This window comes from Podarcis erhardii (genome assembly GCF_964252035.2).
Source record: "Podarcis erhardii genome assembly, chromosome: 2".
NCBI lineage: Eukaryota > Metazoa > Chordata > Lepidosauria > Squamata > Lacertidae > Podarcis > Podarcis erhardii.
Genome location: NC_138498.1, coordinates 49,612,038 through 49,635,123, shown reverse-complemented (window position 1 = coordinate 49,635,123; position 23,086 = coordinate 49,612,038). Strand labels below are relative to the sequence as shown.

General features: G+C 39.7%; 1 protein-coding gene and 1 long non-coding RNA gene across 3 annotated transcripts in view; one reads left to right on the top strand and one right to left on the bottom strand.

Moving 5' to 3' along the window:
• Positions 1-23,086, top strand: part of SLIT3 (slit guidance ligand 3) — a 418,035-nt gene that overhangs the window by 105,113 nt on the left and 289,836 nt on the right. The gene's annotated exons all lie outside the window — the stretch shown is intronic.
• On the bottom strand, positions 1,534-16,291 carry LOC309333457. Its single transcript, XR_014152527.1, has 3 exons — positions 15,751-16,291; positions 10,305-10,421; positions 1,534-2,136 (listed from the first exon to the last, which is right to left on the bottom strand). It is a non-coding gene; the product is annotated as an uncharacterized lncRNA (long non-coding RNA).

Here is a 23,086-nt window from a genome sequence, read left to right as displayed (position 1 = left end):
CTTTGTAGTGGAAATCAGGCAAGCCCAGCAACTGAATTAATTTCTTATTTGTGCAGGGGCCAAATAAATATCGTTCCAGTTTCAGTATATGTGCTGCCGAAGCTAACACTTGTTTTCTTATTTGTTTTTCTTATTTGTTTTCTTATTTCTCAGCAATAGGCCATAATGTAATATGTACAATTCATTGTTGTTTTTCAATGATTGGACTGTATGAGCTGTATTATGATTTCCACACCCAGCTTGCCATTATTTAGGACATTAGCCAGTGGTGTCATCTGGCTTGGTGTGTTGAAAATTTATCCTTGAAGGGGTGTGAATTGGAATGTTAGAGGAAAGGAAATAGGGACACAACAAGCTCCACCCATAGCACCAGTTCTGATGTTTGATCCAGTTGGTTGTTAACATCCCTCCCTTTCTGTAATTGGATAACTAAAGCAATCTGCTCCTATTCAAAGCAGTATGGTTAACCTAGACAGATTCCCCAGATGTTTTCAGTGTAGATGATGCAGACCAGGTGTACTTTACATGAGTCATATCCTTACTGACCTATATATAATAAAGCCAATCTCTAGTGCTATCATGCATTTATGTAGGCTCCAACTCTCCTCCATTATTTTGGTCACAGTTAGTGTTACCATTTTATACTACACCATCAGTGAACATGACATCTTAACAGAGTTACACTGGAAAAGTTAGACTGATCTTTGCTACCAAGAAATGTATATAGCATCAAATAAACTGCACAATTGACAACAACAACAACAACAACAACAACAACAACAACAACAACAACAACAACAACAACAACAACAGGAGGAGGAGGAGGAGGAGGAGGAGGAGGAGGAGGAAGAAGAAGAAGAAGAAGAAGAAGAAGAAGAAGAAGAAGAAGAAGAAGAAGAAGGGGGAGGAGGAGGAGGAGGAGGAGGAGGAGGAGGAGGAGGGGGTAGGTAGAGAAATATAGTTTCAGGACCAGACAAGATGGATTCTTGAGATCTGAGTTCTGTTCTTTCAGCAGTTTATTCCAGCCAAATCAGACATACTGAGAACTAAAGATAAATGACTCTGTCAATTTCAGTTTCTCTGTGTTTCTTATATTTAATTTCAGTTCACCACATTTCTGCATCAATTTGTGATTTTTAAAAAAATGTTTACCTGCCTTTTAATGCAAATTTATCCTAATATACAAATTTAATATGTAATTTTGCCCAATATACACGTGTTTGCAAGCAATTTCTCCTAATAAAATAATTGTATGTTATTTTCATTAACATTTGCATTTTTATTCACATTTTCTGCTAACATATATAGTTTGGTACACATGTTGTGGTTGAGAACTCAATTGGAAAATAACAAGTGCAAATTTCAAAGGATAGCTTTGCTTTAATTCATGTATTGTTTTAGGAAGTGCAAATTAGATAAGGTCCCATCCCTACCAAGGAGTTTGAAACAAGATGCACAAATTGAGCATCAGAAGCAGAAAGGTGATTTCAGGCAAGTACTTTTTAGCACTTTTTAGCAACAACAAAAAAGGTGCTGTTACTGTGTACCCTTGAGTACCTCCTGAAAAAAAAACACTGGGCAAATCCAAATCAATGAAGTAGTATTTGGTTCTGCAAGCAGGACATGTCTTAACCTAGACAGCAACTAGGCCCAGAACAGAGGCATCTTTAGTAAACCAGATTGTAACAGAAGAATTTTTGACAGGTGAACAGCAAGTTTGACATCTGAACAGCAGCAAGCAGTCTTGCAGGAGAAGATCTTGAAACACATAAAGTCCGTCAGGCAAGATGTTAAGACACTTCATTAACAGTGCAAGGAATTGAGCAGATAACAGGAGATTGTATACAATTTCGCTGCTGATTTGGAGATTTTTATTATATTAAGCAGTATAATTTTTTAACAAATAAACTAGGAGCCTGATCTTGTGATTCCTTGTGCTGGCTACCAACTGCATTCACTTTGCTTCATCTGTGCCACACCTCACTCAGCTCCCAGCATGGAACTGTTTCTGACAGTAGTACAGACAAATTAACTTTCTAAAATTACTGCTTGTCAAAGGGATTCTCCTGCCAAAGGGCAAATTCATGTCTCCTCGTCTTTGGTTGTAGAAAACCGTAATCCAGACGTTAGGATGATCTGTTAAATTGATTTAAGTGTTGAGAATCCTGTTTGGGCGCAAAGATTAGCTTCTTGCAGTGTTACAAACCTATGACTAGTTTCCACTTGTTTAATACAAGTCTTGTTTTCGTTAACCACAAAAGCTGTTGTATGTTGTTGAAAGATTTTATCATAAGTGTAAACACTATTAACTGGAATGTTAAGCAAGACCGACTTTGGTGTTTGAGTCACTGTGGAAACTGATTTGACCTTTTAATCCAAAGAAAGCAAATTGAAGGTTTTATCCAAATACACACAATTAACACATTAGTGTATATAGGAAGGCAGCAAATTACAATGCTTGCTGTTAATTCAGGATAGAGATAAGCTTATATTGTCATTATTTTATTTTATACCCCTTAAAGACTATGATTTCACGATTTCTCTGTGAACATAAACTATGGAAAAACTGTTAAGTGGGCCAGTTACATTTAGATACAAAGGACTGTGTTTTTAAATTACTTTACACTTCGTAATTTTTTTGTCCAGAAACACTCTCCCCATTGCTACAATGCATGGTTTATAGAAGCAGCAGCTCACTGGGTGGTGTGGAGCCGCCAAACTAGCTTCCCAACAGGTGGGTCATTGTTGCTTACTGGGGAGGAGATAAGGACCAGTGAGATGGCTCTTCTTTCTGTGCCAATCTGGCACTCATATCTGCATTTGAACTGTGCCAATCTTACCTCTTTCCCTCCTGGTAAGCAACAGCAGCCTACTTGCTGCGAAGCTAGCATAGGGGCTCTACCCATCTGCCAAGTCACTTCTGTTTTATAGCCAATAATTAGTTCCAATCCTTCAACTTCTAATTCTCCTAAGAGAATCTCCCTGTCTTAGATGAACAGATAAGTGCGGTCTAGTGTGAGAGCCAGAGTTCAAGTACTGCTTCTGTATGCCAGCTTGAACAAATGAAGCTGCCTTCTAGTTAGTGAAAAGCAATGATCCATCTAGCTCAGTATTGTCTGAACTGATTATCAGTGACTCAGCAGAGTTTCAGGCAGGATCTTTCCCAGCCCTACTGGGAATCAAAGACCTCTTACTCTTCTCCATGCTAGCAGCAGTTGCAGTCCAGTGTGGCTGGGGGCAGGGGAACAAAAACCTCCACCATCCTCATCAACCCCAGCCAGCCACAGGGAGTGATGGGACTTCCCTACCTCTTTGAATTTAAATTGGCCGGTCAGAAGCCAGAGTGTGGGGCAGGAACCTAGAGATGGACCCAGGTAAGCCTGTTTCCACTCAGGTCCATCTCAAATCATAAAAGCCAACTGCACCACCTTCCAGCAATACAGTTGGCATCTGGCACATGCCCTCCCACCCTGTAGAAATTTGCCCTCACCTGAAGGTAGGCAGGCAGTGTGTGTGGATGACCTTGCTGTGGAGTGACACAGTTGCCTTATTCAGGCCCAGGGAGGAATTTTCCAGCAGTCCAATTTGGCCACTTTTGGGGTTTTGTCTACCTTGCAGCAATTGTCACAACTTGTTGGTGGGAAAGGGCATTGGGTTGCATCCTTAGTCTAATCGTGGGGTGGGGGGAACCTTACCTTCCCCTCCAGTTCAAAGTATCAGGGTACTCAGGCTAAGGGGTCCAAAGGAAAGGATTCTTTCTGTATGCCCAGATGGGGGCTAAGGGGTCATGGAACTCCCCAATTGGAATCCTGGAAGGGGTTGCCCTTATTTGATGTATGTCATACGGGGATCCTTAAGCCAAGATTGACCTTGACAAAGTTATCAGCCAGCAAGCGGGTTGGCTGTTCCAGGAGACATACCCAGTGCCTAATCAATAAAGTTGTGGCCATTTCAATTCCAAAAGGTTTGATTGCTTCCTATGGCCCTACCCCAGCGACCTCAGGCTTACTGCAACTCGGCCCACAAAGCATGTCCTCTACCACTGAGTCACAGTCTCTCCCAAAAACATCCGTGTGTTTTTCCACTTGTAAAATATGGTCTTGTAATGTGGGAAGGTGGTTATTGGTTTGTTTTCGTTCTTGCTTTCATTATGTATTTTGTGTTCTCATCTTATTTTATTTTATTTTAAGTTGTGAACCAATCTGTGATCTTCAGATGAAGGGCAGATCTAATAAATAAATAATAATGAAATAAATAATTGTAATACAGCTTATTCAATGTAGACAATTCTCAGGTCATAGTATCTATAGTTGCACGCTTTGAGATTGCCCTCCAAGGTGTTTTTATTATATCTAAAGATGGTTACTACTGGAATGAATTCTTGTGTCCAGCACCACTTGCCTGTCACAGTACTCCAATAAGCATGCCCTTTGATGCCAGGTAGTAATTTCCTATTAGCTGTGAGTATTGTGTTCAGCGTAAGAAGATCTTACATGTTCTATGAAAGGGCCAAAGTAATTCACACACGTGCTATATTCTTGGAGTAGAAATTCTATAGCATGCCCTTCATGTGCATTGTCTTGGAACAAGAAGTGTGTGCAGGCATGTGTGTGCATAATATTCTAGTTATATCACAAAAGCCATATGAAACAGATGGAGTGAATGGTGAGGAGAGATTGTCTATCTGGATCAGAAAGACTAATTATCTGTGGTATGCTTCAGGAATGCCAGCTCTGCCAATAAAGATTGGAAGCTGTAAGATGAGCTCTGTGTTTTCCAATAGAGTGTGATCTATTAGACCAACTCTGACAGTGTTTGGTCTTCCCTGCTGTGCACAGATTGAGTCCATATAGATGGCTAATTAAACTTTGAATCAGTAAACAGAGATGAGAAGCCACCACTTTGAAGACAAGAAGATCACAAGAGCAATATCCTGTTGGTTGGTTAGCGTCAGTTAAAGCTCAGTATGGCATATCCTCAGCTATGCATTTTATTAATTTAAACCCTCTTCTCACAATCACAGCAAGTTTCTTATGAGCAAATAAGTTCTTGTTTCCTGTTTTATATAAATGTATTTGTTTAATATATCGTGAAATCTACTTAGTAGCATGAAATTTACAATGACACAGTGACTAAAGTCTGTTTTATATATTTGACTGTGAAGCAGCTGAATCCAATTCTTTGCGTCCTGTCAAACTGTCACATTTAAATAATTATTTATGTTAAAAAAAGTTATAATAGCAATCTGCTTTTTTTGTACATTTTTTGCACTTCATATATCCTAAGAAAAATGAAGGAATCTGAAGGTCTGTTTTTATGGTGGCAGCTAGTGGATTTTCTCTCAGTGTAATATGTAAATATAATAAATGGCTTACGAGCAGCAATAGGGGTAGATAAGTATGGAATCAGTATTAATAAATGGTGCAGTCCTCAACCCCTGATCTGTGCTGCTATAGGCAGGAACCTACTGCTGCCAGTTGTGGAAGCTCCAAAATAGGGTATTTCAGGGCAAGGGTGGAGTGCCTGAACGAATCTTCAGTCCCTTCAGCCTGGAGCTGGCATGGCAAAAAACATGGGATAAATCCTACTGTCTTTCACTTTGGCCAGAGCAGGTGACAGGACCTCAGGGTGATGGCAGATTCACCATTCTGCTCTGCTGTACTGCTGTCTTTCAGGGATTAGGTATGCTCTGTAAGACTTGACTCAAGACAATAGTACAGGTACAAGCCTCAGGTATGCATGCCCCTTACTCTATCTGCATCATGGCAGTAGATTAGAAGCTACTACTTCTAGTAAGTAGCAAATCATAGTTTCCTATTTGTCTGAACATGTGGAACTGTCATTGTTACAGCTGCCACATCATATCCATTCTGCATTTGTAAGAAATATATTTTTTCATCTGGCAGCAGTTATACTTTAGAACTTCTAGCCTATTGACATCACATGGGCGCCTTCACTGGACTCTTTTCAGAGCCTGCTAAAAAATTTTTTCTTTGTTTAGATAAACCTACCCAGATATGTAGGGATACGGGTAGCGCTGTGGTCTAAATCACTGAACCTAGGGCTTGCCGATCGGAAGGTTGGCAGTACGAATCCCTGTGACGGGGTGAGCTCCCGTTGTTCAGTCCCAGCTCCTGCCCACCTAGCAGTTTGAAAGCATGTCAAAATGCAAGTAGATAAATAGGTACCGCTCTGGTGGGAAGGTAAATGGTGTTTCCGTGTGCTGCTCTGGTTTGGCAGAAGCGGCTTAGTCATGCTGGCCACATGACCCAGAAGCTGTCTGTGGACAAACGCTGGCTTCCTCGGCCTATAGAGCGAGATGAGCATGCAACCCCAGAGTCATCCGCGACTGGACCTAACGGTCAGGGGTACCTTTACCTTTACCTTACTCAGATATGTAGTATGTTGATGTGTGTTTTTATTTTAATGAAGGTTTTAATTTTTTCTGGATGTTATACTAGTTTTTATGGTCTTTACTAATAATTTTATAGTTTTATTCTCTTTGTAAACTGTTTTGAGGTTTGTTTGTTTTTTACATTCAAGCAGTGTGTTGTTGTTGTTGTTGTTGTTGTTGTTGTTTTGTTGTTGTTGTTGTTGTTGTTGTTGTTGTTATAAATTGTATACCACACTTCATCCGTAGCTCTTAGGGCAGTTCATAAGATCAAAACACAAAATACATAACAAAAAAGAACAAGCACAAAACAAAATAACAACCCCCACCCCATAAACATATTTAAAAGGGTAAAAGGTAAAGGGACTCCTGACTATTAGGTCCAGTCGTGACCAACTCTGGGGTTGCGGCGCTCATCTCGCTTTATTGGCCAAGGGAGCTGGTGTACAGCTTCCGGGTCATGTGGCCAGCATGACTAAGCCGCTTCTGGCGATCCAGAGCAGTGCACGGAAACGCCGTTTACCTTCCTGCCGGAGTGGTACCTATTAATCTACTTGCACTTTGACGTGCTTTCGAAATGCTAGATTGGCAGGAGCAGGGACCAAGGAACGGGAACTCACCCCGTCGCAGGGATTTGAACCACTGACCTTCTGATTGGCAAGTCCTAGGCTCTGTGGTTTAATCCACAGCACCACCCGCGTCCCATTTAAAAGGGTATAAGATAGTAATTAGCCAAAGGCCTGGTTGAAGAGGAACGTTTTCACCTGGCGTCTAAAGGTGTATAATGAAGGTGCTTTCTGAGCCTCCCTGGGGAGAGCATTCTACAAACAGGGAGCCACTGCAGAAAAGGCATGTTGTTGCGTTGCCATCCTCTGAACTCTCAGATGTAAAATTTATGAAATAAATAAATATGAAATGTCAACTTACTAATTAAAGAAGTTAGTTTACTGTCAAACCACAATTCCAGACCACAGTTGGATCTTATTCTTAATTGGGAAGAAACTATGGTTTGCAGAAACTGCATTTTCTTATATTTGGCAAAAAATTAGAAACAGATTTGTTGGAAATTACAGCCAGACGTTCCTTCTTCCTTTGTATGCCTTGTTCTCATAACACAGCTGAACTATATATTAGGCTCTCTTCAGAAATATGAATGCATGGGAGTAAGTTATGTAGAAATTCAATAGTTTTTATTACTGAGAACTAAGCTACAAGTTATATTAAATGCATTGTTTGTGATACACGCATAGTATGTATTTAGTACGTTATCTTGAAGGTTGGTATCCTCAATCAATTTACAGGTTAACAAAATGCTGCACTGAACTCTAGGCTCTGCTTTTTCACAAATATTTGGAGAAAGGAGAAAAAAGGAATTTTAGAAGGAGTAGAAAATTGCTTTCTTTTCAAGTGTCACTGGCCTGACCTTAACTTATTTGAATCTAGCCTGAACATTCCTTGCAGTTTCATTGTGGCCTGTGGCTGCTTTTGCCTTGCAGCAATTAACAAGTCAACACCAAACTTAAGGTTATTCTTCCAAGCAAGTGAATAAGTGGATAGGTGGTGTGTGTGTTTTCTTCCTTCCTTCCTTCTATTCAAACAGTATTCCTCATTTTTGCTATTGGTAACCAACTAAAAGCAAACATGGAGTCAGCCAGCATAGGAAGACTAAGACTATCTTGTCAACATCTGTAAAATATAGTGAAAGCTGGATGTCAGCTTGAGTGTTACAAGGTCTAGTTAGTATCTGGATCTGTCAGTTTGCAAGGCTGAAATTAGAAATGGGCAAGTACCGCTGGAATGGTTGCAAGGCTCTCTTTAGGTTTAAAAATTACCTAAAGGGAAATGTTAATTGTCAATTACACATTACATCTCCTGTCAACCGTAATTTGGTTTTAATTAACAGCGTTGTGGTGGTTTTTTTTACCAGTTGCAGCCTCTTGGATTTATATTCACTGCATTAACATCAGTTTGGGAAATATGAACACCTTCATTTTTATTGTGTTTCCATATAAGAAAATGGTGTGTGTGTGTGTGTGTACGCGCCTGTCTGTCTCTCTATTCCCTCTTAATCAGCAGAAATTAGATCAACAGAAATTAGTTTTTAATATCTGTGATCTAGGTCCAAGGGCAGGTTACTGCTGTGGAAAATATGTCTGGGCGGATGTTTCATTTTAAGTAGGTAACACAATTAAGAGCACTCTATAAAATAAACTTGATTTCTTCTTTCAAGGTATAGCATGCTGCAATCTTTATTACCGTTTCCTGTTTTCAGAATAAGGTCAAACAATATATTAAGAGTTCTGTGTTCTTTAACTAGTTTTATTCTCAGTTATATTACGGTAATGTATGGAAGTTAAAATTAGGTGACATGAGGCTCATCCACACGTGGACCTAAAACTACTTGTGCCCACAACCAATCTTAGGTTTCCTTAACTTATAGTGGTAGGGAAGCATTCATTGCAGGGAGGGTGCAACAGTCCACTCAGTATCCCCACATTTTATTCCACACTTGGGGAGCAGGTGTGGGGAGATATAGAAATAAATAAGCTGGCAGTGGGTATAATCAGTGTAAGGGCATGAAGTAATAATGTCTTTGCAGCCACTGTTGTATTGTCACCTGGATATCAGTCCTATAAACCAGTAGAGACAATCACTTGTACATTGCTCCATGTGGAACAGCCCTAAGGAGGAACCTCATAACAGATATAGCATCTGGCTTGGTTCATCCAGAAAATTTGCTCCCATTGTGAGGCAGCAATTCAGGTGAGGTCAGCGGATCACTGGGCTCATTTGAATTGCCTCTAGTCTGCATCTCAGCATGTACCAAGTTAGATATTATTTCTCCCACATTGCTGTGTTCCTGGTACCATTCATGCTGTGCATATAGGAAATGTCTGAACTAGCCCCTACGCAAAAGATGGAATGAAGTCAACTCCAGCAAGATCAATGAGTAATTCAGATGTGTCCTTTTGTCTGCTATTTTTTAAACTTTAGGATATATTTTAATGACTTGAACACTTTAAAGGTGTCTAGAGGCAACAATGCTATCTTGTTTCTTTCTGGTTATAAAATATTCTTCAAATAAACTACAGTGGTTTGTGTTGGATGTCCCAGGTTGCTGGATACAATAGGCCCACAGATTTGCAAGCATCAAATGAAAGGACTTCCATTAAAGAAACATAGCATGGGGGAAAGGAACTATACTAGATTTGTTGCACTGAAATAGACTTATGCGCTCCATGGCTGAATGAATCTACTAGGGCAATAAGGTAGTTACTTAAAACAAATCATGTTGTTTTTGTAGTAAAAGTCAGAATTTTAAGCAGTGATCCTTTAGGAGCTCTTTGTAACCAAATAAGGACATGGTGCATAAGGATAGAGAGAAATTAAGCCTAAAACAAAAGCAATATCGCAACTGTTAAAATGAAATGCCATTTCTGCTTCCATTTGGAAGGGTTCCTCCTTTATAAACCCCTCCTTTGAGCCCCATCTTGGCATGCAGACCTGGCTAGCTTACAACTATAAAGTGCTGAAGAGAAGTGAGCAGAGGGTGGGAAAGAAGGCGGAAATATGTAGCACTGGAAATTTTCAAAGAACAGCTTTGAAGAAGGATCATAATAATTCTGATGCTGTGTGGGCTTGAGGAATTTCAATAATGGTGCAGAATTTACAGTATACAACCCATGGAAGACTGGCTTTTAAAGCTGATAAATCTTTCTTATGCCTCACAGTTTTTTTGCCTGTATTAGGGTCACTAAAACATAAGCTAAATGTGGCATATGCATAGCTTATTGTGAGAAACTGAGATAAAATTCTCCATTGCTTTCCTTTCAGGGAATGAATGGTGCTTATTTATGAACAGTACAGGAGTGAAATGAATAAAGTATTCCTTGAAAATGACAAGACTACATACCTTTTGAGTCTTGAAATAAAAATATTAATTCCATGGCTTTTCAAGTGACATGCCATAGAGATGCAGTTAAAGTGGTTAAAGCTATGCATTTCGCACTTAACTATTTGATGCCACAACCTGCCATAATAAAAGCAAAAAAAATACTGAATGACTAAAAGTTTTGGAAATGGAGAATGAAAAAACTGAGGTTGAACCATTTAAGTATTATTTAATGTAGACTCATGGTGTTTTATAGGGTTTGCAAACAGTTAACTTGGTTCTTTTATTATTCCAAGTGCAATTACTGCACTCTATTAATGAAACTGTGTGCCTTCTGACCGATTCTGGCAAGTGTCTATGTCCTTCATTGCTCTGTCAGATTCCTTCTGTAATTGACCACTACCTCTTGTGGTTTGGTATGTTCCATATACATGAAATATAATATCCCTTATCCTTGCTGACAAACTGTACCTACTGTTCTCCCTTGTTGGGTAGATGGCAGAACAAGAATTAACAGAAGGGAAAGGGAAAAGGGATGTTAGGCAGTTGGAGTGCCAGTTTCCCTTTTTGTGCAGGCCAGGGCCAGTCAGCCCAACTGTCAATATTGAAGAGTCCTTGATCCTAGGTATGTATTATCTGTTAGAGCGGGTGTTGTTTGTCTAGCACAATCTGTAATGGCTGTATTTTGTAATGTAAACATGCCAACTAACAGAGCTTTCTTGGAGGTATGTTAAATACCTCCAAGAACTGGACATACAGTGATCTGGAGCTGTTCATATTAACTTCTCTTTTTTTTTTTGGTATGTGTATGGAAATAGTTGCAACAAAACATTTTATATGCACTTTCAGCAAAATGTATCCCAAACCTCCTTCCTTGCTGGGCTGCTTTGCAGCTAGAAATACTGCATTACCTCCTTTGACAGAGCTGAAAAATATAGTAGTGCATCTCGCATCTCTCTCTTGTCAAAAAGCAAAACCATACATGTCTGGTGGAGGGCAAAGGCTGCAGCTAATCATTATGCCAGGAAGGTTACAATAAACCTTGCTTTTGAACAAGGGTTTACTCACACACAACACCTTACCCAGCAGTGTCTACACCTGCACATGGATTGTGGATGGTTGCTATATATCAGACTGTCACCCCAAACAGTCACCAAATTCAACAAGTAGATGAAAGTCAGATTTATGAGCCTTTAGCTTTGGATAGTTTTAACCCTTCATAAGAAGAGCAGACGTATCACTTTAATTGCTTTAGCCAACATGACTATAGTTATGCACTATATACTTGCTTTCTGCGCAGCATATAGGTGCGCCTAATCATTGTCCCTAAGATACTGAAGTGGGTGGGTGGGTTGTGACCTTTTCATTTTTGTGCCAGCCATAGGCTCCATTATTAAGACTTTATCTCTCCAGCAGTACAAAAAGAAAACCTAAGCATTTCAAAATCAAGGAAATCTATTCCGATTTGTATCAGGTGTGAGAAATCTGATGATCTCTCTCTCTTAAGTGATATAAAATGGAAAATGTGCTATGACTTTGCAGATGCATTTCTACAGGGATTCTGAAGCATATGAGAACTTAAAACAAATGAATTCCTTTTTACTTTTCATGTTTTGGTTAAATGGTAGCTTTAGAGCCAGTGAATTGGTAGTTATAGGTATGTTTGGGTGTTTGTTTTAGAATTAAGCTAAAATCGTTTGGGTAGTGATAATAATATCCTGATCCAGCTTGCAGGCTGGAAAACTCTTGAGCTTTTCAAAGATTTGAACATGGAAGTGGTGTAGAATAGTGACCTGTTTGGGTTTTTTTTGGGGGGGGGGGACAAAACAAACGGTACTACTAAAAAAAATGCTGTAAATATTTGTAACTTGGATATATTTACAATAGAACCCACAGCAGTTGTTAGGTAGTTTGGCCAGTGTGCTATCACCAAGTGCAGGGAATAATAAGGTCATCACACAGGACAGCAAAGCCATCTCCACCCATTTAGAAAATAGAGATATATTCCAAACCTAGATTACCCGGCATCGTATGTAAAAACTCAGATACCAATACAATATTTAAACTAACAGTCAAAATCAAAACAACATCAAGAGAATGGAGGTAGAGCAGGTATCATGATATGATCCCTAAAAACCCTGCAATTCAGACTTTTGACTTGAAAAAATAATGGGAATGTGCTGCTATTGTTCTCCTAGTCCTTTCTGCTGACCTGTCTCGCATTGTCCACTTGTCTCTGCTCTGCCTTACTTGTATTTGCTTCACTTTTGCCTCACTGCTTCAAAGACCTTGCCCTCTTTAATCTTTTCTGCAGAGATATAGTCTTTTCACACCCTGTTCTTGTAGTCCAAATGATAGTTGTTAGTTCTGTTGATGGTGAAGATGGGATGGAGAATGCCTGAGCAACTCTTAATTATAAAATGTACAGTTTTTAGACAGGATTCTGGATTAGTTAAGAGCTAGGAACATAACAAACATAAATGTCTTTGAAGTATCCAAACAAGATCATTGAGCAAAAAGGGGGGGGGGGACGGGACAGATCTAGCATTTCAAAGAAAGTCTAGAATGACTTGCACCCTTATCAATGAAGTCCTGTTGAAAAGACATATAACTTACAGGCCACATCAGCATTCGTTTCTGGCTTATAACCATGAATCATGACTTACTGTGATGCATGAATGAAGCCATAATCATAATACTAAAATAGATTCAGTTCCTAGAGTATCACACTTGTCCTGTGTGATGCAATTCCCTGTGTGATGTAATTAGTTCCAACAATTACAGATTCTCTCAAAATAGTGGTGATGTCCTGGTTAAAATATCCCATGAAGAAATATCTGTTAAAGACCATCAAGTTTAATTCAAACAAGAGAGGAAGACAGCACAAAATCACTGGAGACCCATATTTTTTAACAAGTGAAGAATGTCTGTTTCTTTCCTCTGAAGTATCCAGCATAACTGGTGCATCCTGGGAAGCAATGTTTCAAGGATTCCATGGAAGCAGACTGCACAGCAGAAATGTGGGAGCCTAACAATGATTTAAGACTGCTTAGAAGTTTTTCACATATGTAAGAATGAGGAATAGCAGTGAGAGCCTACATTACTCTTCATCCCAAAGGAGAAGGTCAGGAATGTGAGGCTGAGTCAAGGAACACAGAACTCAATTTGCAATGTGTTTGGAGGATCATATGGTGCTTTGAATAAAATAATGACTTACATATCCATTTTGTGAAGCAAGCATGTCTTGGTAACCTCTTGCCATAAATTTTAGGCTACTTTCTTTCAGTATCTCTTTCTAGTCTAACTGAACATATACTAACGTCTAGGAAAATTGGCCAAGGTATTTTAAAAATAAAATACTGTGAAAATCTGCTTAATCAAATACATAGATGATGCAAACATTTCTGACTTATCCAGATGCATTGGTTTTATGTACATAAAAAGTTTTTTTCCCCTTTTTGTTTATGAGAAGCCAACTTTTTCTTTCTTTTACTTTCTCTTTTTTTGGTGTGCAAAGTGTACAGGCAGACTTTGATTCCGCCCAAAGCAAATTTATCTCCTTTTGCACCTGACTTGCCTCCCTTTGAGGAAGCGGGCTGCAAAGTTTAGTCAAGACTGGGTGAAGGGATTCTCCCTTCTCTCATATAGCCTGGCCTTCATGCCTGACTTGCTTCCCCGGCTCAAAATACAACAGCAAAGAGACAGGCCCACCCATGCTAACTAGGGTAGAGCACCTCCGCTCCCATCACCCTTTGTTGGGCAGTGTGGCTTCCCAGATTCCCAATGGAGCTAGGCCTCTCTGGGCATACCTCCTTCTAGGTGGGTGCCTGGGGTCAGATGAGCATTTTGTTAGTTGTACTATGAAGGCAATCCTCGTTTCGGTGGGGGTTCCGTTCTGGACCCCACACACACAAGCCCACTCCACCACCCCTTGCCATGCCCCTTTTCATGACCTCTTTATGATGTTTTGGGCCTGCCCTGTGGAACGCCCTCCCATCAGATTTCAAGGAAATAAGCAGCTTTCCCACTTTTAAAAGACATCTGAAGTCAGCCCTGTTTAGGGAAGTTTTTAATGTTTAATGCTGCATTGTGCTTTTAATATTTGATTGGGAGCCGCCCAGACTGGCTGGGGAAACTCAGCCAGATGGGCTGGATATAAATAATAAATGATTATTATTATTATTATTATTATTATTATTATTATTATTATTATTACTTCTGGGTTCTCCACTGTGCGTCCATGCTCAATCGCGTATCATTCAGATGTGCCTAAATCAGGATTTGCCTGTAGTACTATTCTTTTGCTGTAGCTTCCAGATGGAATGTAAAATATTTGCTTATATTTTTGTGGAAAGCATTATTTTTACCATATGTTATTAACCTGAAGTTAGTTTTTAATGCACTGTTTACAAACATACTAATACCTCTTGACTGGCAGCATATTTTGATTTGAAGGAATTTCAATATATGTTAGAAAATGTCTGAATAGATAGCAGAAAAGCCCGTTTCATGAATAACTGGACTTTGATTGCATCTAGCTGTGTAGGCATGAATTTTTTTGGTACTATTTCATAACATTCAGTACAGAGGCCCTGAGAGAAATGCATGCTTAACACCCTTCAAAAGCTGTTCTGCCTCCCCATCCCCCAGCAAAGCCATTCTGCTGAGATTGTACTTTAAGGACAGAGTTTTTCACATGCAACTTTTTTTAAAAAAGCATCTTAATTCCATATTGCAGACACAATGACTAAAGGAAAATGTATATCAGGCTAGCACTTTGGGGGGAGTTAAATTTCCACTCAATTGTCTGCTTTCCATTTCCATGCTGTCATGGTTAACATATTAGAGCCCACTTCACAGGATGGTTGAAGGTTTGCAAAAACCATAGATTAGTAGTTACATAGAAAATCAAGGCTTATGGGTTTTGAATGAAACACTTGGGGCATCTAGAATATGAAGCTTTTGCTTTGTACAAATTGCCCCACCTGGGATAGGGCTGTCAAATCAGGGCACTGTAATTTGCCTTCATGTAAGTCTGCCCTTTCAGACCTCCTGGTAAAACTGTATGTGGGGCTCCCCTTAAACAGAAACAAGGATACTTGGTAAGTTTGATCTTTGCAAATTATGATATGAACTATCCAAATCTATACCAGTGTGCAGATTTTGGTTTTCAAACATATCCAGCAGTATCATTTATGGTGAAGCAGATCTGCTCTCCCAGCTGCAGTGTTTGTGGAAATGATTAGGGAGGCTGGAGAGTCTCTCTTATTTAATCATATCCTTCCTAACTTGCACTAGCAAGTTCCATATTCTAGCAGAGTTCCAAATATCCCCCTTTTTAAATTACACAGCAATCAGCTTATTGTTACTATTAAATATTCCTTCCTGGTAAAATCCCTTCTAATCCCTCTTAAAAAGAATAAACACAATAATCTGATTAACGTTAATATAAAAGTAGTTTACTCACATATTCATTTAGGTTCACAGACATATCCCTGAAGGCAGGCTTAGGTTACATAACAACTAGAACTATTCCATAAAGAAGTTAATCCCAAGTGACTGCGACTAAGCAGTCACTTCTCCAAACACACAGCAACATACAAAATGGAGAACACACACTTATCAGAACATGGAGGCCGCGTGCTCCTCTATGCTAGTACAACAGACCACACCCTCTTCAAGTCACGTGTAGTGGAAATCTGTCCCAGCTCAGGAGGAAACAGGAAGCCTTCTCCTGAGTGGTACAAAACATCCTCTAACATGTCCACTGTAGGAATGTTGTACTTGACTGCAGTTTTACATCCCACAATGTTGCACCTGGATAGGGCTAGGCTGGAGCAGGGGCAGGGTGATGGTATTAAAAGCACAGGTTGGAGCAACAACCAGTGCACTTCCATGGCACCAACCTGCCCTTCCCAGTATCCCATCAGCATCTAAGTAGGCAGTAGTAAAGTGTGTCCGGAGGTTGGTTCCACCCTGTCACACTTGCCGCTACTGAGCATATCCCTGCAACCTTATCAGAAGCTAAACTAGGCTCTGCACTTCATTTAAATTCAGTCTCAAATTCTGCATTTGTAGAAGTCACGAATGGGCTTGGTTTTAAAAGGTAACATGAGAATACCTACTGTAAGTATATATGCAGGTGACCAAAATGACTATAATCTGAATGCTCTCTCCAAGGAGGTGGCAGGCATAAACATTCATCCATTCATCCAGGTCTTTGCCCGATTAACACCGTATGCCCCTTTTAAATATGTTTGTGAGAGGAGGTGGGGGGGGGGTATTGGTTTTTTTGTTCTTGTTTTTATTACATATTTTGTGTTTTATATTGTACTTTTATGTTGTGAACTGCCTTGAGGTCTGTGACTGAAAGGTGGTAAAATGATAGATAGATGATGATAGATAGATGAGATAGATAGATAGATAGATAGATAGATAGATAGATAGATAGAATTCCTAAAGTTATATAGATAATGTGATGCGCAGGTCAACTGCCTACCAGTGCTGTGGTGAGAAGAAGGAAAAGCAGGGAAGCAAAGAGTCAGTGTTTTGAATTTCAGTACTTTTTCTCTACTGAGTCAATGTGGAAAAGTAGTGGTGTGGGGAAACTTCATGGCTATTTTTGCTGCTGGCAGCATCCCAGCCCTGGGGTGTGGCAGTAGGCTCTGAAATGCTCTTATCTCATGTCTCATTCTGCCCCAGGCAAGGAAGCAGCAAGGTGGAGAAAAACCACTCCAAAGTGTTATTTCTTTAAAAAAAACCTAGTTAGAAGGCCTGAGTGTCAATGCAACCTCAAGAGTGGGGAAGTTATTATTATTCTGGTCTCATCACTAGCCATTCATTTTACACAGTTACTTGTATACTATATTAGTATATTAAAAAAAAATCAGAAAATGCACATGGACAATTACAGCAGCAGCACAATGTCAGTTTGTGGACTGTATCATTATGGTTAGTCTCCAGGTGGCACCGAACATGGGATCTGAGTGGAGTTGAGTGTTTACTTTGGCTGTCCTGTTCTTGCTTAAGAGAGATAATAAAAGTTACTAGCGTTACAGTGGTGTTGTTCATGATTTTGGAGCCCTATATACCAGTAAAACATTTAGGATAAAGGCATTAGAAAGCACGTTTGAGAATTGCTACCAACATATGCACATTTATATTTTTGAGAAGCCTGATTCGAATTCTTCCTGTGCAACTCCTGCCAGTAACAAATTGCATTTGCAGTGTTTATAGCACAGTAAGTCATTGTGTTATCTGATAAAAAAATAATAATCTGGACAAATTTCTGCTGCATTAATCTGTATTTTTTTTATTTTTTATTTTCATGAACAGTAACTGTTCAGCTTAGAATAATTTTAATTCTGCTGTTAGTTAGTATAAAGCTTTCTTAAATCAGAGGTTCTTAAAATCCATACCAGGTGCATTTGGTAAATAGCTTGAAAGCTGAAACACTGTCCTGATGGTGCTCATGCTATGTGACAAGAAGTCTTTAATTGCTTTCAGCTTAACCTATTAGTTTTAATTTTCAAGGCTCATGGTTAGTCTTTGGAAAATGAACATTTGTTGAAAGGTCTTGCAAAGGTCCAAATACTCATTATTGCCCTACAATTAGTCACTCAGAGTTGGTTAAAATGTGGAATGTGTCAAGAAGCTTGCTATGGAAGATTGATGAGAGAACTTTTTAAACAGTGGAGTTTTCCGGCTGTTTGCTTCTTAATATTAAAGCACAGTCTTTTAAACTTCCAAAAAGATGAGGTTCAAACACTTTATAAATTTGAGGACCTGTTAATGTAATCATGTCTGCTTAATTTATGGTAACTTTTACTTTAAAATATTATTCTGTTTTGTTATAAGATCTGATATGTCTTTTCTGTTTGAGAATTGAGCAAACCAATTCTATAGATATTTACTTAGAAGTAATCCCCACTGATCTCAGTGGAACTTAATCTGAAGTATATGTGCATAGGATTGTAGCCTCAGTTGTTCTATTAAATTGGCCAAGCAAAGTGAGGCTTTTCTTTTAGTAGTAAAGAACAATTTGGCATTACGTTTGCATGAAATGTGATAAGTCTATTAAACGTTGAGGCATTAGGATAAAACATTTATGGTGCAATTCTCTGTTTAAGGTTTGAATACCAGCTAGTTCCACAAACTTAATTGTATTTGTAGATTTGGTGTTTATTATTTATTTGAATGTGTAAACTGCTCTAGGATTTCTTTAATGGAGTATTGTGTTTTTTTGTTGTTGTTGTTTTTTGAAGATGGGATACAAATTAAATAAATCTGTTTTCAGATAGCAGGGGAAATATAATTAATGACGGGCTTAGCTAGGCATGCACCAGGTGCTGGGGCACCTCCATAAAGCCTGCCTGCCCTTGGGGCATGACTGCCCTCGGCTGGGCTACCACTGAAGGGGAGACACCAAAGTGTATTGTCCCTTCGGGGACTGCACTTTGAAGATGGAACTAGATGGGGTCTAGTCTGCTTTGCGTGAGTTCAGTGCCTTCCACTGACTCACCTATGAACCCTCCATCTCTACTGGAACCTCTGCAAACCTCCTTACTTAGCTAGTAGGCGTCACTGAAGCAGCAAATTTCTCTCCCCCTCCCTCCAGTTACTTAGCTATGGTGGCTGCAGTTACTACACTTCCCAAGGATCTACCAGGACAAGAAGCAGCTACTGTCACTACAGCTGCTGGAGCCACAGGATGAGATGAAACACTAAGACTGATATTCTATGTGAGGACATGATACCACTTGAAGAATGAGGCATCAAGAAGAAAGTTAAATATGTACATTCAGGTCAGCATTCTCTCTTCCAAGTACATACCTTGGTTTGATTACCATCATCCATTTCCAAAGCAACCAGGAAACAACAGCTAAAGAATACAATTAACACTGGGATTTCAGAAGATAGATATGGAGCTTCAGGATAGAAATTTCTGTTTCAAATGTGGACCATGACTTAACCCTCACATCTACAGTGGTACCTCTGGTTATGTACTTAATTCGTTCTGGAGGTCCGTTCTTAACCTGAAACTGTTCTTAACCTCAAGCACCACTTTAGCTAATGGGGCCTCCTGCTGCTGCCACGCCGCCGGAGCACGATTTCTGTTCTCATCCTGAAGCAAAGTTCTTAACCCTAGGTACTATTTCTGGGTTAGCGGAGTCTGTAACCTGAAGCGTATGTAACCCGAGGTACCACTGTATTTTCAAAGGGGCTGGGAACAAGAGAGGTCTCCCGCCCAAAAAACCCAGGTATTTAAAAACATGGAAATAAATATCCAAAATAACAGAAGTGGGGAAATGCCACCAGTTGAAATGCCACCTGCAATGTGAGTTGTGCTAGTCCCAAAGACTTGGCAATTCCCAACAAGTCCAAAAGCAGAGATAGCTAGCTGGTTCTGTGTCTAGATTTGTTGAAGTGAAAAACTGGTTGAGTGCGTTGGTAACTTGATAATAGTTTCATTTTTCTGTGTAAGCTCTCATTCATGCATACTGAAATTTCTGTGGTTTTGGCTAAGGATCTCCATTGCATGCTCGTGCTTTGGCCCCCTCAATGACTCATGCTATTTCTGGAGTCGAATTCATTTCAACATTAGTCCCCTGTGCCTCTGAACAAGGTGCTTCCAGACGGACCTTGATCCTGAAAGGAAATGTGCCTCTTGGCCCCTGCCCCCCCCCCCAAAAAGAAAAAAGCAGGGACAGGGAGTATGACCCTGATATTTGGAGTTTCATACTAGGGGGCTAGAAGAGAAAGGTGTTTATCAGATTTCCAGCACCTTGTAACTTTTAAAGGGGAATGAAAGCTTGCCAATGTTTTATAGCCATGTTCCTTTAGTCATATCACTGCTATATAAGAACATGAGAAAAGCCTTTGCTGAACCAGACAGAAAGGCTATCAAATCAAGTATCCTGTCTCCTTCACCGGCCAGATGCTTCCAGGAAGCCCACAAGTGCAGGAAAAAAGGCAACAGCTCTCCCTGTTTGACTCCCATCCCTTGATTGCATTTACGGTAGCTATCATAGATCCTGATACAGCTATCCTCCTGTGAATTTGTTTAATCCCCTTTGTAAACTATCTAAGCCAGAGGGAGCATAATTGTGAGTTTACTCCGCCCATCGATGGCAGTTTTGTGCATCTCTATTGCCTATTTGGAGCAGTAACAACAGCTTAGCAACTGCAGACCCATGGAAATCAGTAGTAGTCTGGGTATTTTGTTGCACCCCCACCTGTTTTACTATAATACCATTGTTTTTATCTTAAAATTGGGCGTGGGCTTAGAAACAATTTTCATGGAGGTGGAAAAAAAGGATAGGGCAAAGAGGACAAAGTGATTTCTCATTGTATTCTCATATGCATGTTTCTTTGTCCCAGTGCATCTAAGGGTTCACCCACACTTTCTTTTGTGCCACACTTTCTAGGCCCAGGTCTGGTATTTCCAGGTATGTCACTTTCCCTGAGTAAACCTACACTTTACTGCTGAATTGGAGCAATCGTCAGTCCATGGAAAACTCGATTCGATTGCTGTTTGCTCAAATTGAGCAGTAAAATATGGTTTTCTGGGGAAAGTGGTGGGGCAAAAGCAAAACAAAACAAAACCCTAAACAGTTTGGACATGGGCATGAAAATCCTGGACCTGTGCCTAGAAAAATGTCACAAAAGGAAGTGTGGGTGAGCCGTAAGGAAATCCATGTTGGATCAGGAATCACAGGTGCAAAATTGAATATACATTCAGTGCTGCCTATGCACGATCTGCATTTTGATGGAATATGCACCATGATCTGCATCTGTACATGCACTTGGATCGGTCTCTGAATGTTCACTTCATTAACAACAATGTCATGTAGATGTAAAGTGTATGTACTTGGATGTGTACTTGGATGACCCCAGGTTCTGATCCCACAAGCAATGCATGCACAGAAGCCAGCTTGCACGTACACACCCACCCACACCCACACCCACCCACCCACACTGGTCTCCTTATTTAGCCAAACTATTGGCAACGCTTATGTAGGAGCTTGGGAAAATTGCATCCCTGAGGCTCTTGTAGTTTGGCAGAAGTAGATTAAGCTATTGGGAGTGTGTGAGAATGGGAAGATACCTCTTAAAGAATGTGTCAAAATGGACTTCACCTGTCTATTCTCAGCTTAACTGCAGGCTTGCAGGACATGATCACAGGCTGCCATTTGAAGAGATTGGCTGTAAACTGTGGTTCAATTGGAAGATATCCTTTGACTCTTTTTAGCCTAAATAGATTTGCTGTTGGGGTTACAATCATAAAGCTCCAAAGCTCTTCCCCAAAGCAAATTTGAGCTGGTATGGTATTGTTCAAAACACAAGACCAAATATATTATTCTGTGAACCACCCTGAGACTTTAGGGTATAGGGTGGTATATAAATTTATATATATTGGGGAAACAAATTGTTTCCTCAATGTAGTTGTGGGAGCTGGCTGTATATGTTGTAGTTCTTCTAATTTGCCAAGCCATCAATCCTTCCATTAGCTGTCAAAAATAAGTAAAACTAAGCTCAAGAAATAAACAGCCTTGAGAGCCAAGTTACTTGTCCAAATACAAAGTGTTCCAAATTTGAATTTGTCCCTGGAATCTGATTAAGTACTGATGTCAATGCAAGCACTATTTATATTTAAAACCATGCCAATACTTAACAGAAGCCTCTGGGAAATGTCCAGAAATCCACTGTGTGTTGTTGGTGTTTGGATACTCCTTAGTCTGTTGATGGAGGCTTTCAGTTTTATCACAAAATCTATAAAAACATTTTTTTATAGATTTGTTTCTTCTTCCTCTTTCAGAAAAGGAAGTATACATGTATTAAGCCCTGAGTGTTTACTGTATATCTGAATACAGATTAATTACTCACAAATAAACTTGAATCATATTTTAATGCCAACCATTTTTATATTCAGTTTTGCTGCAATTAAGAAGTTAAATATCATAGACTGATGCACTGTTGAGGTGAAAATATTTCCCCCCTCAATATTTGCTGCTGTTACATTCTGCGCCAAACAAAATTAGGGCCTTCCACACAGCATGGCATTGCGGAAGCAGATGGATCAACAAAATGATATTCATTGGTATTCCATCATCTATACTAGTACTCTGTACTGTAATTGTTCCAACCTAATTCAGGCTTTTCACCCCTATGTTCTTATTTGGAATGCCTTTCCCCCAGATATGTCACAAAGTACAAGTCTGAGTATTTTCTGGAAGCGATAAAATGTCCTTTTTCGTTTGGCACGTTTTGTTTCAAATGAACAAAACTGACCTTGAAGTGCTCTTTTAATGTGCTGTGCTTTGTTTCTAAATGCCCTTGATAGTATTTTTGGGAAGATGGTAAACTAAATTAATGTAAAGCAAGCACAGGAGCAGAAGCTACATTTGTCCCATTAAAAATGTATAGTTTTTTTTCAGCCAGTAGGTTCTCTGTTACCAGAACTGAGAAATAGTTCAGATGTATATAATCATTAATCATTCTGTTGACAGTGATTGCTAACCTGTCTCTTTTGGGAGTCCTTTAGCACTATAAGCTATTCACCTGCTAAAGCTGACATTTGGAGGATTTTTCGTGTGGAAAATGTTTGCCAGAGGCATTTTTTAAACAAGGAGATTGACAGGCTTTTCTTAAACCAAAAGAAATAAAAGAGGAAAGGATGGCCACTTAGACGGGGCACAGCAAAGTTACCTGGTTGCTGTCTTAATAGCGATATGTGAGAAAACACTGCAAGCAGAGTTGACACTGCAGGGGAAATCTTCTCTTGATTCAGCACAATCTCATTT